At 48.8% G+C, this 13,936-nt stretch overlaps 1 pseudogene across 3 annotated transcripts in view; it reads right to left on the minus strand.

The window, feature by feature from the left end:
• Nucleotides 1-1,456: 1,456 nt before the first annotated feature.
• The window catches only part of LOC309540522 (actin, cytoplasmic 3 pseudogene), a 20,876-nt pseudogene continuing 8,396 nt past the window's right edge, over nucleotides 1,457-13,936 (minus strand). Inside the window, exons 1-2 of one of the 3 annotated variants that reach the window (XR_014224551.1) lie at nucleotides 3,976-3,997; nucleotides 1,457-2,981 (exon numbers count right to left, since the gene is read on the minus strand). The product of XR_014224551.1 is annotated as an actin, cytoplasmic 3 pseudogene (transcript). Of the gene's footprint in view, nucleotides 2,982-3,698; nucleotides 3,885-3,975; nucleotides 3,998-13,936 lie in introns of those variants that run through there. The other 2 variants (XR_014224552.1, XR_014224550.1) reach the window with 2 other exon arrangements.

Below are 13,936 nucleotides of genomic sequence, written 5' to 3' on the forward strand. Positions count from 1 at the left end.
ACCTTACAAAAATGGGCTTTTATGATATCGTTGCTGAAACAGCTGCCCTAGGTCTGTGGCCGTGCCTTGCCTACCAAGGCTAAAATGGAGAGCGCGGCCCCCCCCTGCCCCCCAGGATGCCACCACTAGGACCATTGGGGGTGCGGGACAGCAATGCCCGTCTGGACCGCTGTTCACAAGCCTCCCCAGAACTGCTGGAAAGAAGGGGGAAGGAGGGAAGGCCGCGGCAAAGTGGTGTGGCTCCCCCCCAGGAAGCAGACTAGGAGCGCGGGGGAATGGTACCCGTAGTATTTTCTTCTACATTTGCCATTTACGGGTGTGAGTGCCTGCGGAATTTTAAGGGAGCGGCTTATATTCAGGTATTGACTCCCCGCCCCCTTAATTTTAAAAGTGCAGCTTATTTGTAGGGGCGGCTTATATTCGGTCCAATACAGTAATTAGGTTTAGCACCCATTTTTATCATGCTCTGATCATTAACTGTCTTCATCATTTTTTTTAGAAAACACTCGAACAAATTCTAATAAGGCACAAAATTGATAGTGGTTTATAAGGATTGGCCTTCTAAGGTACTTTGGGGGTACCTGTCAAAAGGTAGATTAAATCCATTTAATAAACAAACCAAAGGTTCCTATTACGTCCTCCAGCTGCTGCTCAGCGATCAGTGATGATGGAAGCCAGAGGTCATATTCATAAATTAGGCCTCCCCTTTGCTAAATTCACAGCTTAGCATTAATTTTTACTACATTCTCAAATTTTAAGAGCAACCATGTCTCAGATTAAAGCTGGGGAATGTGAGGCGTGATCCTTCTAGGACAGGGATCAGCAACCTTTTTCATCCCTCAGACCATGTGGTGGGCCGGACTATATTCTGAGGGGGAAAAACGAATGAATTCCTATGCCCCACAAATAACCCAGAGATGCATTTTAAATAAAAGCACATATTCTCCTCATGTAAAGACACCAGGCAGGCCCACAAATAACCCAGAGATGCATTTTAATTAAAAGGACGCATTCTACTCATGTAAAAACATTCTGGTTCCCGGACTGTCCACGGGCCAGATTGAGAAGGGGATTGGGCCGCATCCGGCCCCCGGACCTTAGGTTGCCTACCCCTGCTCTAGGGAGCAAACTCCATTGGATAGATTGCATTTGTAGCCGTTGTAACCCTGGGAACTTCCTCAGAGTAAGCCCTGGGTCAGTGCAAACAAGCGACCCTTGGCTTCAGCTCGTGGTCTGTTTGGAGCGAGACCAACCATAAGGCCAGTGTCCAGAGGGGACGCTCAGCCAAACTACCGCTCAGCTCTGGACGCTGTGGCAGCAGGACATGGGGAAAAGTGAAGCAGAACCACAAGTGGGGCTCCCTGTACCCCCAATCTGACTCACTGCAAAGCTGAGCAGTAGATTTGCTTCATGTTACGTGTTAGCTCCAAAAATTTGTGTTTATCAAGAGAGTCGTTTACTACAAGAAGCACACCAATTTTTACTTCATTTAGCATGACTTTATTGGCTAGTTTTGTTTGACAGAGAAAATGGATAGTAATAAAGTACTGAACTCCACATGAATCAGAAAAAAGAAAAGGCAAAGGTGGTACACAATCAATCAGAGTGCCTGGAGTAGAAATAATATATTATTATTATTATTATTATTATTATTATTATTATTATTAAGAGTGCAGCTGTGGACAAGCCTTGACAAAGCGGTGGACAAAGGTTGCCCAATGCAGGAGCCAAATCAAGAACTGGATAAATACTAAATATCCTGTAAGAGGACAGAATTCAACAGATAGAAGCAAGGCCCCAATATATATTGACTTGGCCAGAAGAGGTTGGCTGCTTGGATTGTTAGAAGCATTTGCGGTGGACGATGGATGGGCCAGACTCATCGTACTCCTGCTTGCTGATCCACATCTGCTGGAAGGTGGAGAGAGAGGCCAGGATGGAGCCCCCGATCCACACCGAATATTTGTGCTCTGGCGGGGCGATGATCTTGATCTTCATCGTGCTGGGGGCCAGGGATGTGATCTCCTTCTGCATCCGGTCAGCAATGCCGGGGTACATGGTGCTACCACCAGAGAGCACCGTGTTGGCAAACAGGTCCTTGCGGATGTCCTTATCGCATTTCATGATGCAGTTGTAGGTTGCCTCATGGATAGCAGCCCACTCCAAGCCCAGGAAGTGGGGCTGGAAGAGGGCCTCGGGGCACCGGAAGCGCTCGTTGCCAATGGTGATCACCTGCCCGTCCGGCAGCTCATAACTCTTCTCCAGGGAGGAGGAGGAGGCAGCTGTGGCCATCTCCTGATCAAAGTCCAGGGCCACGTAGCAGAGCTTCTCCTTGATGTCCCGCACTATCTCCCTCTCGGCTGCGGTGACGAAGGTGTAGCCCCTGTCAGACAGGATCTTCATGAGGTAGTCAGTCAGGTCATGGCCCCCAAAGGGCATGGGCCTCTGAGTGTGGGGCAGGGCATAGCCCTCAGAGATGGGCACCGTGTGGGTCAACCTGTCCCCAGAGTCGATGACAATCCCGGTGATGCGGCCAGAAGCATAGAGTGACAGCACGGCCTGGGTGGCCACGTACATGGCTGGCGTGCTGAAAGTCTCAAACATGATCTGTGTCATCTTCTCACGGTGGTTCTTCAGGTTATCGGGGGTTTCTGTGAGCAAGACTGGGTGCTCCTCAGGGGCCACCTGCAACTCGTTGTAGAAGGTGTGGTGCCAGATCTTCTCCATGTCATCCCAGTTGCTGACGATGCCATATTCGATGGGGTACTTTAGGGTGAGGATGCCCCTCTTGCTCTGTGCCTCAGCCCCCACGTAGCTGTCCTGTCCTAAGCCTGCCATGGCATCTTGGTCTCTGGGCCTCCCCACAACCATGGGGAAGACCACCCGGGGGGCGTCCTCTCCTGAAAAACCTGCTTTGCATGTCGTAGAGCCATTGTCAATGACCAGAGTGGCAGCCGCATTCTCAGCCATTTGGAGCAAGTCTGCAGGAAATAAGCAAAGAGTTGTTTACCCCGCAGATAACATTCATGTTGGGGTTTTTGAATATTCCAGAACTCACTGCAAGGGAGGAAATGTGCTCATATAAACAATTTTCAAGTACAGTGGTACCTTGGGTTACAAACGCTTCAGGTTACAGACTCTGCTAACGCAGAAGTAGTACCTCGGGTTAAAAACTTTACCTCAGGATGAGAATAGGAATTGTGTGCCAGCGGCGCGGCGGCAGTGGGAGGTCCCATTAGTTAAAGTGGTACCTCAGGTTAAGAACAGTTTCAGGTTAAGAAGGGACCTCCGGAATGAATTACCGTATTTTTCGCTCTATAACACGCACCAGACCATAACACGCACATAATTTTTAGAGGAGGAAAACAAGAAAAAAATATTCTAAACGAAACAGTGGGTGAATGATTTTTGTGGTTCATGTTGTGGCCACAGACATGTGATCTGACAGTGAGTTTGGAGTAGCCCAATGCAAAAATCCTGAGGATCCATGTGGATCCATGCTTTGTAACCACGGAGGAGGGAAGGAAGGGGAACCATGGATCCTCTGCTCACGACTGCAGCAGATCCCCCCCCCCGCCACCCGCAGGCATTCGCTCCATAACACGCACAGACATTTCCCCTTACATTCTAGGAGGAAAAAAGTGAGTGTTATGGTGCAAAAAATACGGTAAGTACGTAACCAGAGCTAGACTGCTTACCCCATGTTCAACTCTCCATTTCCATCCCTTTCCCCTGCCAATCTTTGGGCAACAGGAAGGACACATGGAGGAGCTGTCTCAGTGACCCGAACCAACTGCCACTAGAACAGTTCTCCTAATTCAAGGTCTCCTTCTGTAGCCACTCCATTTCGTGGTTTTGTTGGTAATGGTTTTTTTAAATAATAAATATCTATGTCCTATGACTTCCGGCGAGGCATCATGGCGGAAGCCACGGCAGCAAGCAGCTCCTGAAGCCAGCCAGAATCAACTGGGTTACCTGGCTGGTTCCGGGCCGCTGGGACTGCTGCTGCTGCTGCTGCTGCTGCTGCTGCCAGAACCGACAAGGAACCGGGTGAGCCCAGCACAGCAACTGAGGGAGCTGCCAGGTACAAAAGCCAGGACACTCAGCCACCCGGCCGACTGCCCAGGGACAATCGGAGACCTAAGCCAGGAGAGGGGAGAGGGGAGAAAAGGGGGGGGGGGACCAAAAAACAAACACAGAGCCCCACCTGCTGCTGCTGCCGGGAGGGCAAGGGAAGCCGTGAAAAGACACGTGGCTGAGCCTGACCCAAGTTTCCCCCCCAAGCAGGAAGAAAGCAAGAGGAAGGCTGCGCAAAACCCTGTCCTGCTTTTTTCAATTATTTTTTTTACTTCCTTTTTGTGTGCGAGTGCTTTTTACTTTCCCCCTTTTTTCTTCTATTTTTTTAAAAAAACATATTACCAAGCAACTTTTTTATATTATATTGTTCTCATTAACTCTATCCTCTACTTATTTTAATACACAAAACTCCCCCCTTTTCATATATTTTTAACCCCCTTTTAAAAAAACAACAACTCCCCCTTTTTTTTCCTTCCCCCCTTCCCTAAATCTTCAGCCCTTTCGCTAAATTATTATTACCACCATTTTTAAAATACATCCATATATTACCTAAAAACACATTTTCCACCCCCCCAAAAGGGAGGGGACTTTTTGCTGTTGCTGTTGTCCTCTTTCCTTCCCTCCCAATATTTATTACTTTATTTTTACGAGACAAGCCGCCCCTCACTAACATACTTTCCCTATTTTCTGTATTTCGTTTTATTTTTACCCCAGTCTCTATCCCCATTTCTTTTTTTTTTTTTAAGGGGGAAGCACTTTGTTTTTAATTACCGTATTTTTCACCCTATAGGACGCACTTTTTCCCCTCCAAAAATGAAGGGGAAATCTGGTGCGTCCTACGGGGCGAATGCAGGCTTTCGCTGAAGCTTGGAGAGCGAGAGGGGTCAGTGCGCACCGACCCCTCTTGCTCTCCAGGCTTCAGGAAGACATCCGCAGCCTAGGCAGCCCTGCGGGAGTTCCCCACAGGGCTCCCCACGCTGCGGATAGCAGCCTGCTTCCCGGAGCGCCGAGCGCACTGAAAGCAGAGCGCCCGGCGCTTCGGGAACACATCCGCAGCGTGGGGAGCACCTCCCGCAGGGCTGTCTAGGCTGCGGATAGCAGTCTGCTGCCCGGCACGAGGGGCGCCCTGAAGCAGAGCGCCCCTTGCGCCGGGCAGACATCCGCAGCGTGGGGAGCCCTGCAGGAGTTCCCCGCAGGGCTCCCCACGCTGCGGATAGCAGCCTGCCACCCGGTGCGCGAGGCACAGAGCGCCCCGCGCGCCGGGCAGACATCAGCCAGCCCCACAAGCTTGGGGGACAGCAGGGAGGCGCAGCGCCGCCATCCCGCTGTTCCTCAACCTGGTTCGGTTTCCCCAACCTGGTTTTGGGGGGGAAATAAAGGGGGAAATTTTTCCTTTATTTCCCCCCAAAAAAACTAGGTGCGTCCTATGGGATGGAGCGTCCTATGGGACGAAAAATGCGGTACTTTTTTATCATCATTATTACTTTTTTAAAAAAAATCCTTTTTATTATTATTACTATTATTATTATTATTCCTCTTTTCCTCTTAGTCCCCCTTTAGTTTCTTAGTTTGTCTGTTTTTGAGGAGGGAGCCTTACCTTTCCCCCATTGTCCTGCAACTACAATATTACCATCCTCTCTGGAAATTAAAATAAAATAAAAATACTACCCCCCATTGCTATTGCCACTGGTGCCCTTCCCCCCTCCCTTTTTCTTTTCCTTTCTTTTCCTTTCTTTTCATAGAATCATAGAATAGAATCATAGAATCATAGAGTTGGAAGAGACCACAAGGGCCATCGAGTCCAACCCCCTGCCAAGCAGGAAACACCATCAGAGCACTCCTGACATATGGTTGTCAAGCCTCTGCTTAAAGACCTCCAAAGTAGGAGACTCCACCACACTCCTTGGCAGCAAATTCCACTGTCGAACAGCTCTTACTGTCAGGAAGTTCTTCCTAATGTTTAGGTGGAATCTTCTTTCTTGTAGTTTGGATCCATTGCTCCGTGTCCGCTTCTCTGGAGCAGCAGAAAACAACCTTTCTCCCTCCTCTATGTGACATCCTTTTATATATTTGAACATGGCTATCATATCACCCCTTAACCTCCTCTTCTCCAGGCTAAACATGCCCAGCTCCCTTAGCCGTTCCTCATAAGGCATCGTTTCCAGGCCTTTGACCATTTTGGTTGCCCTCCTCTGGACACGTTCCAGTTTGTCAGTGTCCTTCTTGAATTGTGGTGCCCAGAACTGGACACAGTACTCCAGGTGTGGTCTGACCAGAGCAGAATACAGTGGCACTATTACTTCCCTTGATCTAGATGCTATACTCCTATTGATGCAGCCCAGAATTGCATTGGCTTTTTTAGCTGCCGCGTCACACTGTTGGCTCATGTCAAGTTTGTGGTCAACCAAGACTCCTAGATCCTTTTCACATGTACTGCTCTCAAGCCAGGTGTCACCCATCTTGTATTTGTGCCTCTCATTTTTTTTGCCCAAGTGCAATATTTTACATTTCTCCCTGTTAAAATTCATCTTGTTTGTTTTTGCCCAGTTCTCTAATCTGTCAAGGTCGTTTTGAAGTGTGATCCTGTCCTCTGGGGTGTTAGCCACCCCTCCCAGTTTGGTGTCATCTGCAAATTTGATCAGGATGCCCTTGAGTCCATCATCCAAGTCGTTGATAAAGATGTTGAATAAGACCGGGCCCAAGACAGAACCCTGTGGCACCCCACTAGTCACTCTTCTCCAGGATGAAGAGGAACCATTGATGAGCACCCTTTGGGTTCGGTCAGTCAGCCAGTTACAAATCCACTGAGTGGTAGCATAGTCAAGACCGCATTTTACCAGCTTCTTTACAAGAATATCATGGGGCACCTTGTCAAATGCCTTGCTGAAATCAAGGTAGGCTACATCCACTGTGTTCCCTTCATCTACCAGGCTTGTAATTCTGTCAAAAAACGAGATCAGGTTAGTCTGACATGACTTATTTTTCAGAAATCCATGCTGACTATTGGTGATCACAGCATTCCTTTCTAGGTGCTCACAGACTGTTTGCTTAATGATCTGCTCCAGAATCTTCCCTGGTATTGATGTCAGACTGACTGGGCGGTAATTTTCCTTTCCTCCTCCCCTCCCCCCTCTCCTTCTCTCTCTCCCCTTCCCCCCTCCTTTTTAAAAAGAACACATACACATTATTATATTAAATTTGCGTCTCTCAAAAGGGCTCTCTATACATTTTCATTTCTACATTATTTTTACCTTTGGCATTTGATATACTGCCAGGCATCACAACTTCAACATCTTCAGATCTCTCACCTTCCCGCCCCCGCCCCCGCCCCTGCCCCTTTCCCTCTTTGATTTAGTCTGCTTCTCTAGTCTCTCTTACCCTCCTAACCCTAAAATCTACATACACATACCTCCCCACACACTTTTATTAACAATCCCCCCCAGGGGTCTTACCTCATACTATTACTAGAACCACCACTGCAACCAAACATTTTCATCTTTCCTTGTGTCTTCCCCCCTTTTCCTCTCCTTCCGTCCTTCCTTCCTTCCTTCCTTCCTTCCTTCCTTCCTTCCTTTTCTCTCTCCCCTCTTTACTTTACTCTCACTTACATCCCTCCCCTGCTTCTCCCCCTTTCCTCCCCTCCTTTTTCACCTTCAACCTCTATACTGCTTTGCTGGGTTCTGTTCCTGAACACATCCTTGCCAACCTTAAATTCCTAATTCTTTACTACGAACCCCTAACCCCTCCCTCCACCCTCGACTGGGCCCCAATACTCCTTTCGTGAGGATCTGTGCACAGACGTGTACACACAGGTGCACCCACGAATAACCCCCCCAAACATACACTCTCCCTCTGACCCCACCCCACTAATCTCTCATACCCCTGCCTACCAGCCCCTTTATGTGAACCGTCTTACTCATCTGTCTGCTTGGCTGCCCCCCCCCCCCAGCAACACTGCTGAGGCGACTGCAGGAACCCCAGAGAAGCTCTTAAAGCACAGCCCAGAGGGGACACTAATGACTGCCTAATCTAAGCCACCAGTCAACAACGCCTGTTCAGCTCAACAGATCAGCAACACCCAGGAATCACCACAACTCCTAACCACAACACTCCCTGCTCCAAGAGGATGCCAAGCAAAATTTGAAACCAAAAACACCAACGAGAATGTGATGACACCAACCAGGGAGATGGCAAACAGCACCAAGAACACAACACACACACACCCCAAGATGACAACGACCCAACAAAACAAGAACTGAAGGAAGTGAAAATGAGACTAACAGAACTACTCAAAGCATTCAGTGACATGACCGCCAAAGTGGAAACTCTAGAAAAGACGAACCAAATACAAGAAAGAATAATAGAGAAGTACCCAGAGGAAAACACACGTGTCAGTAATAAAGTGGCTAAACTGGAAAGCCACCTGGAAATAGTAGATATGGAAAACACAGCCATGAAAATCAAACTGGCAGACTTAGAAGACCATAGTAGACGCTGCAACATCTGCTTCCGCAACTTTCCTGAAAAAGTGGAGGAGAAAAGCCCAGCAGACCTAATTGTATGCTGGCTGAAAAATACAATCCCAAACCTGACACTCGAGGTAGACGACCTAGAGAGGGCTCACAGAGCCCTAAAACCTATACCGAAACCCAACGCCCCCCCACGAGACATCATTGTATGCTTCACATGCTACAAAAAGAAAGAAGAGGTATGGAACAACCTCAGAAACTCAACAACAAGCCTTTGATATGGAGACAACCCCATATTGGCCTTACAGGATTTATCTCAGGACACCCTAAATTAGAGGGAAAACCTACGCCCATGCACCCAGCGCCTCCAACAAGCAGGGATCAAGTACCGATGGGGCTTCCCCTTCCGCCTTATAGTAACAACAACAACAACAACAATAATAAATTTTATTTATATCCCGCCCTCCCCAGCCGAAGCTGGGCTCAGGGCGGCTAACAACAATCAAAATAATCCAACTTTCTAAAAACATTTCATTATAAAAATTAATTAAAATCAAATTGGTGGCAACCATTAAGCAAAATTCTGTGCAGATTGCCAGAGGAGGGGGTCGGGCTGCGCCCTGACCAAAGGCCTGGTGGAACAACTCTGTCTTGCAGGCCCTGCGGAAAGATGTCCAACCAACCAACACAACACAACACAACACAACACACGGCTACCAGCATACCTGAAGCCCTGCAACTACTGAAGAACCTCAAACTCGGCCCTCCACTGGAATGGCAACCGACAGACCCACCAAGTGACAGTCATGACCACCACGAGGAAACAACACCAAACAATTGGACAACAGTAAAGAGGAAAAAGAAGCAACAGAAGCGACACAACAATGCAAACCAGCACGTCCAACCACCACCACACACAGAAGCATCCTGCCGAACATACAGCGCAAGGCAACAGACCAGGATCAACCAAATCAACACATCACAGATGGACGACCCTACAACAACAACCACAGCTGAATGAAGCACCCAGAAAACACCTCAAACTGAAGGACTGGTGATTCCCCCCTTCCTTCCCCCTCCCCCTAGGCCATAAATATAGCCAACACCATCAGCACACACACCCCAGACCTGCATCTCCACCAACGCCAGTCCAGATGACTTCAAACCATATTCCCCACCACCCAACAACCCACAGACAGGCTAAAATCTGACACCCAATCAGCACAATGGTGGCACCAGAGTGTATCAACACCCACATCCCCACCCCAACATATTGCTAATAACATGTTGCTAATAACACTGGCAACACTGCTTATGAACCCTATACACGACATTGGCGTCACAAAGATGCTTAACACCGTCTCACTGACTACCCCCTATCGCAAACGACAGGGAGGATGATCTGCCCCTGAACTAGGCCATCCACACCAGCTGAGACCCAGGGCCAACTGGCTAAATGCCAGATAGCCCAAAATATCCCTAACAAACACCTATATGACTACATATAGGATACTCTATATAACCTATCCCCCCACTCTTTAACCCAAATCTGATCCTAATCCCACTAATCCCCCACCCACCACATGCTAGGTCAGTGCAACCCCATTGGTTTGTTAAACAACACAAAGTGAGAGACACAGGACAACCTGGATGAGTTGGCAAGGAATCACCCTACATAATAGATAAGCAAGATGGCTAGCCTAAAAGCAATTACACTAAATGTGAGGGGGCTGGGAAAGAAGTGCCATGGTCAGATCACTTCCTGGTGCAACTGGACTTCTCTGCGACCCATCCCCTCTGCAGGGAGGTGGGACCAATTCGGATGGTCCGCCCCCGCCACTTAATGGATCCAAATGGTTTCCAGAGAGTGGTAGGGGATGCTTTATCCCATGTTGATGGCCTTTCAGCTGATTCCCTGGTGGCCCGCTGGAATGTGGAGTTAACCAGGGCTATTGACTGTTTGGCTCCGAAGCGCCCTCTCCGATTGCATGGAGCCCGGACAGCCCCGTGGTTTTCCACGGATCTGAGGGCAATGAAACAATCGTTGAGACGGCTAGAGCGCCGGTGGCGGAGAACTCATTCCGAATCTGACCGGACACAGGTTAGAGCTCAACGTCGAGCCTACCAAGTGGCGATAGCAACGGCGAAGAAGAATTTCTTCACCGCCTCTATTGCATCTGCAGAAAACAGCAGCAGGAGACTTTTTCAGGTGGTTCACAATTTAGCGGAACCACCTGCAACATCGGGGCCCAGTACGGGCCACATGTTCTCCTGCAATGATTTTGCAAAGTTTTTTGCAGATAAAACCGCTCAGATTCGGGAAGAAGTAGACTCCACCGTGGGAGCAGGGCCGGGGCGGGAGAGTGCAAGAGTTCTGTCTGGTCAAGTTGAGTGGGATCAATTCCAATCTGTTGCCTCCGAGGATGTGGACAGGCTGCTTGGACGAGTGAAACCAACCACCTGTCTCCTGGATCCTTGCCCATCCTGGCTAATAAAAGCAAGCCGGGAAGGGCTGGGCGATGGGCTTCGTGGGGTGGTGAATGCTTCCCTCCGTGAGGGGGCCTTCCCAGACCCGCTGAAAGAGGCGGTTATTAAACCGCTTCTTAAAAAACCATCTCTAGATGCGGCCACGATGGCCAACTATCGCCCAGTCTCAAATCTTCCATTCCTGGGCAAGGTGATTGAGCGAGCGGTTGCCGAACAACTCCAGGCACGCCTGGAAGAAGCGGACCATTTGGATCCCTTCCAGTCGGGATTCAGGCCTCATCATGGGACTGAAACTGCCTTGGTCGCACTGGTTGATGATCTCCGGCGGGCTAGGGACAAAGGTGAGAGCTGTTTCCTAGTTCTGCTGGATCTCTCAGCGGCGTTCGATACCATCGACCATAGCATCCTTCTGGACCGTCTTGAGGGGCTGGGAGCTGGGGGCACTGTTATACAGTGGTTCCGCTCCTTCCTCCTGGGCCGTGTTCAGAAAGTGGTGGTGGGGGATGAGTGTTCAGACCCCTGGGCTCTCACTTGTGGGGTGCCTCAGGGTTCTGTCCTCTCCCCCATGCTTTTCAACATCTACATGCGGCCACTGGGAGAGATCATCAGGAGGTTTGGGCTGGGTGTTCATCAGTATGCGGATGATACCCAGCTCTACCTCTCTTTTAAATCAGAACCAGTGAAGGCGGTGAAGGTCCTGTGTGAGTGTCTGGAGGCGGTTGGAGGATGGATGGCGGCTAACAGATTGAGGTTGAATCCTGACAAGACAGAAGTACTGTTCTTGGGGGACAGAAGGCGGGCAGGTGTGGAGGATTCCCTGGTCCTGAATGGGGTAACTGTGCCCCTGAAGGACCAGGTGCGCAGCCTGGGAGTCATTTTGGACTCACAGCTGTCCATGGAGGCACAGGTCAAATCTGTGTCCAGGGCAGCTGTTTACCAGCTCCATCTGGTACGTAGGCTGAGACCCTATCTGCCTGCGGACTGTCTCGCGAGAGTGGTGCATGCTCTGGTTATCTCCCGCTTGGACTACTGCAATGCACTCTACGTGGGGCTACCTTTGAAGGTGACTCGGAAACTACAACTAATCCAGAATGCGGCAGCTAGACTGGTGACTGGGAGCGGCCGCCGAGACCATATAACACCGGTCTTGAAAGACCTGCATTGGCTCCCAGTACGTTTCCGAGCACAATTCAAAGTGTTGGTGCTGACCTTTAAAGCCCTAAACGGCCTCGGTCCAGTATACCTGAAGGAGCGTCTCCACCCCCATCATTCTGCCCGGACGCTGAGGTCCAGCGCCGAGGGCCTTCTGGCGGTTCCCTCATTGCGAGAAGCAAAGCTACAGGGAACCAGGCAGAGGGCCTTCTCGGTAGTGGTGCCCGCCCTGTGGAACACCCTTCCAGCAGATGTCAAGGCGATAAACAACTACCTGACATTCAGGAGACATCTTAAGGCAGCCCTGTTCAGGGAAGTTTTTAACGTGTGATATTTTATTGTATTTTTGGTTTTTATGGAAGCCGCCCAGAGTGGCTGGGGAGGCCCAGCCAGATGGGCGGGGTATAAATAATAAATTATTATTATTATTATTATTATAAAAAGTAAACGCATCACCTCATACATAAACACCATGAAACCACACATCACCTTCCTGCAAGAAATACACAACCCACCCAAAGGGAGCAAACTCCTGAACGACCCCCCCCCCCGTCAACAGTGGGTCGCACGAGGCTCAGGGAAAGCTTGCGGCGTAGCTATAATACTCAGCAGAGACCTGAACGTCACTGCCACAACAGTCCTAAAGGACAAAAAAGGCAGATTCATTTTTGCTAAAGGGACACTAGATGGCAAAATCAAACTGACAGTCGGCTCCCAAACTCGAAACAACTAGAATTATTTCAGAAGACACTAAACAAATTCCTCTCCTTTTCTGAAGGGGAAGCAATCCTAGGAGGGGGCCTCAATCTAAATATGAAAGGTATATCCCTGAAAAACATCCACCCTACAACCCCATGGGCAACCTTCCTCCAAAGGAAACCCCCAACAACTAGGAACTCTTACAGGTTATTAAAAATGTTAAAAAGCAAGGGTCTCTACGGCATTTGGGATGAGCAAAACCCGGGAGACAGCAGCCATACATTCCAATCCGGACGCCATGGTACAGTGTCCAGACTGGACAGCATTTTGCTCACACAGGGTCTGATCCCCTCAGTGGAATCAACAAACATAGGTAACATTAAAATCACAGATCACGCTCCAGTAGAAGTCACCGTTAAAATAGGAGAAGGAACACAAACCACCCAATCATGGTCCTTCAGTCCCATTCTAACTACAAACAAACAAATTAGAGAGAGTCTCACAAAAACTCTCCAAAACTACTTCAAGGAAAATGATGTAGGCAATATAACAACTCCCCTCGTATGGGATGCAATGAAAGCGGTCACCAGAGGAGCTTGCATAAAAGAGAAAGCATTCCTTAAAAAACAAACCTCAAAAATTAGCAAAATAGAACAAGACATCACATCCCTCTCATCACGCTACAAACAAACAGGATCTAAAAAACTCCTCAAACTTAGAGAACAAAAAAGGAGAGAACTAGACTCCCTAGAAATCAACAAAACAATGATCAACATTCTATACTCTAAACAACGTTTCTATGAATATGGAGGGGAAAACTCCAGATTACTAGCAAATAGATGTAGGAAAAAAGCACTCAAAACAAGAATACACTGCATCACCAAAAAAGATGGCAACATAACATTCTCCCCCAAAAAAATAACCTCAGAATTTGCAGAATTCTACTCCAACCTATACACCTCCCATAACCCACCAGAGAAGGAAATCAGAAAATTTCTAGCAGGACTGACCATGCCTACCCTAACTGATGAGGAACAAAATAAAAAAAAATC

The sequence above is a fragment of the Podarcis vaucheri genome (assembly GCF_965113315.1).
Source record: "Podarcis vaucheri genome assembly, chromosome: 9".
In the NCBI taxonomy this organism is placed as follows: Eukaryota; Metazoa; Chordata; class Lepidosauria; order Squamata; family Lacertidae; genus Podarcis; species Podarcis vaucheri.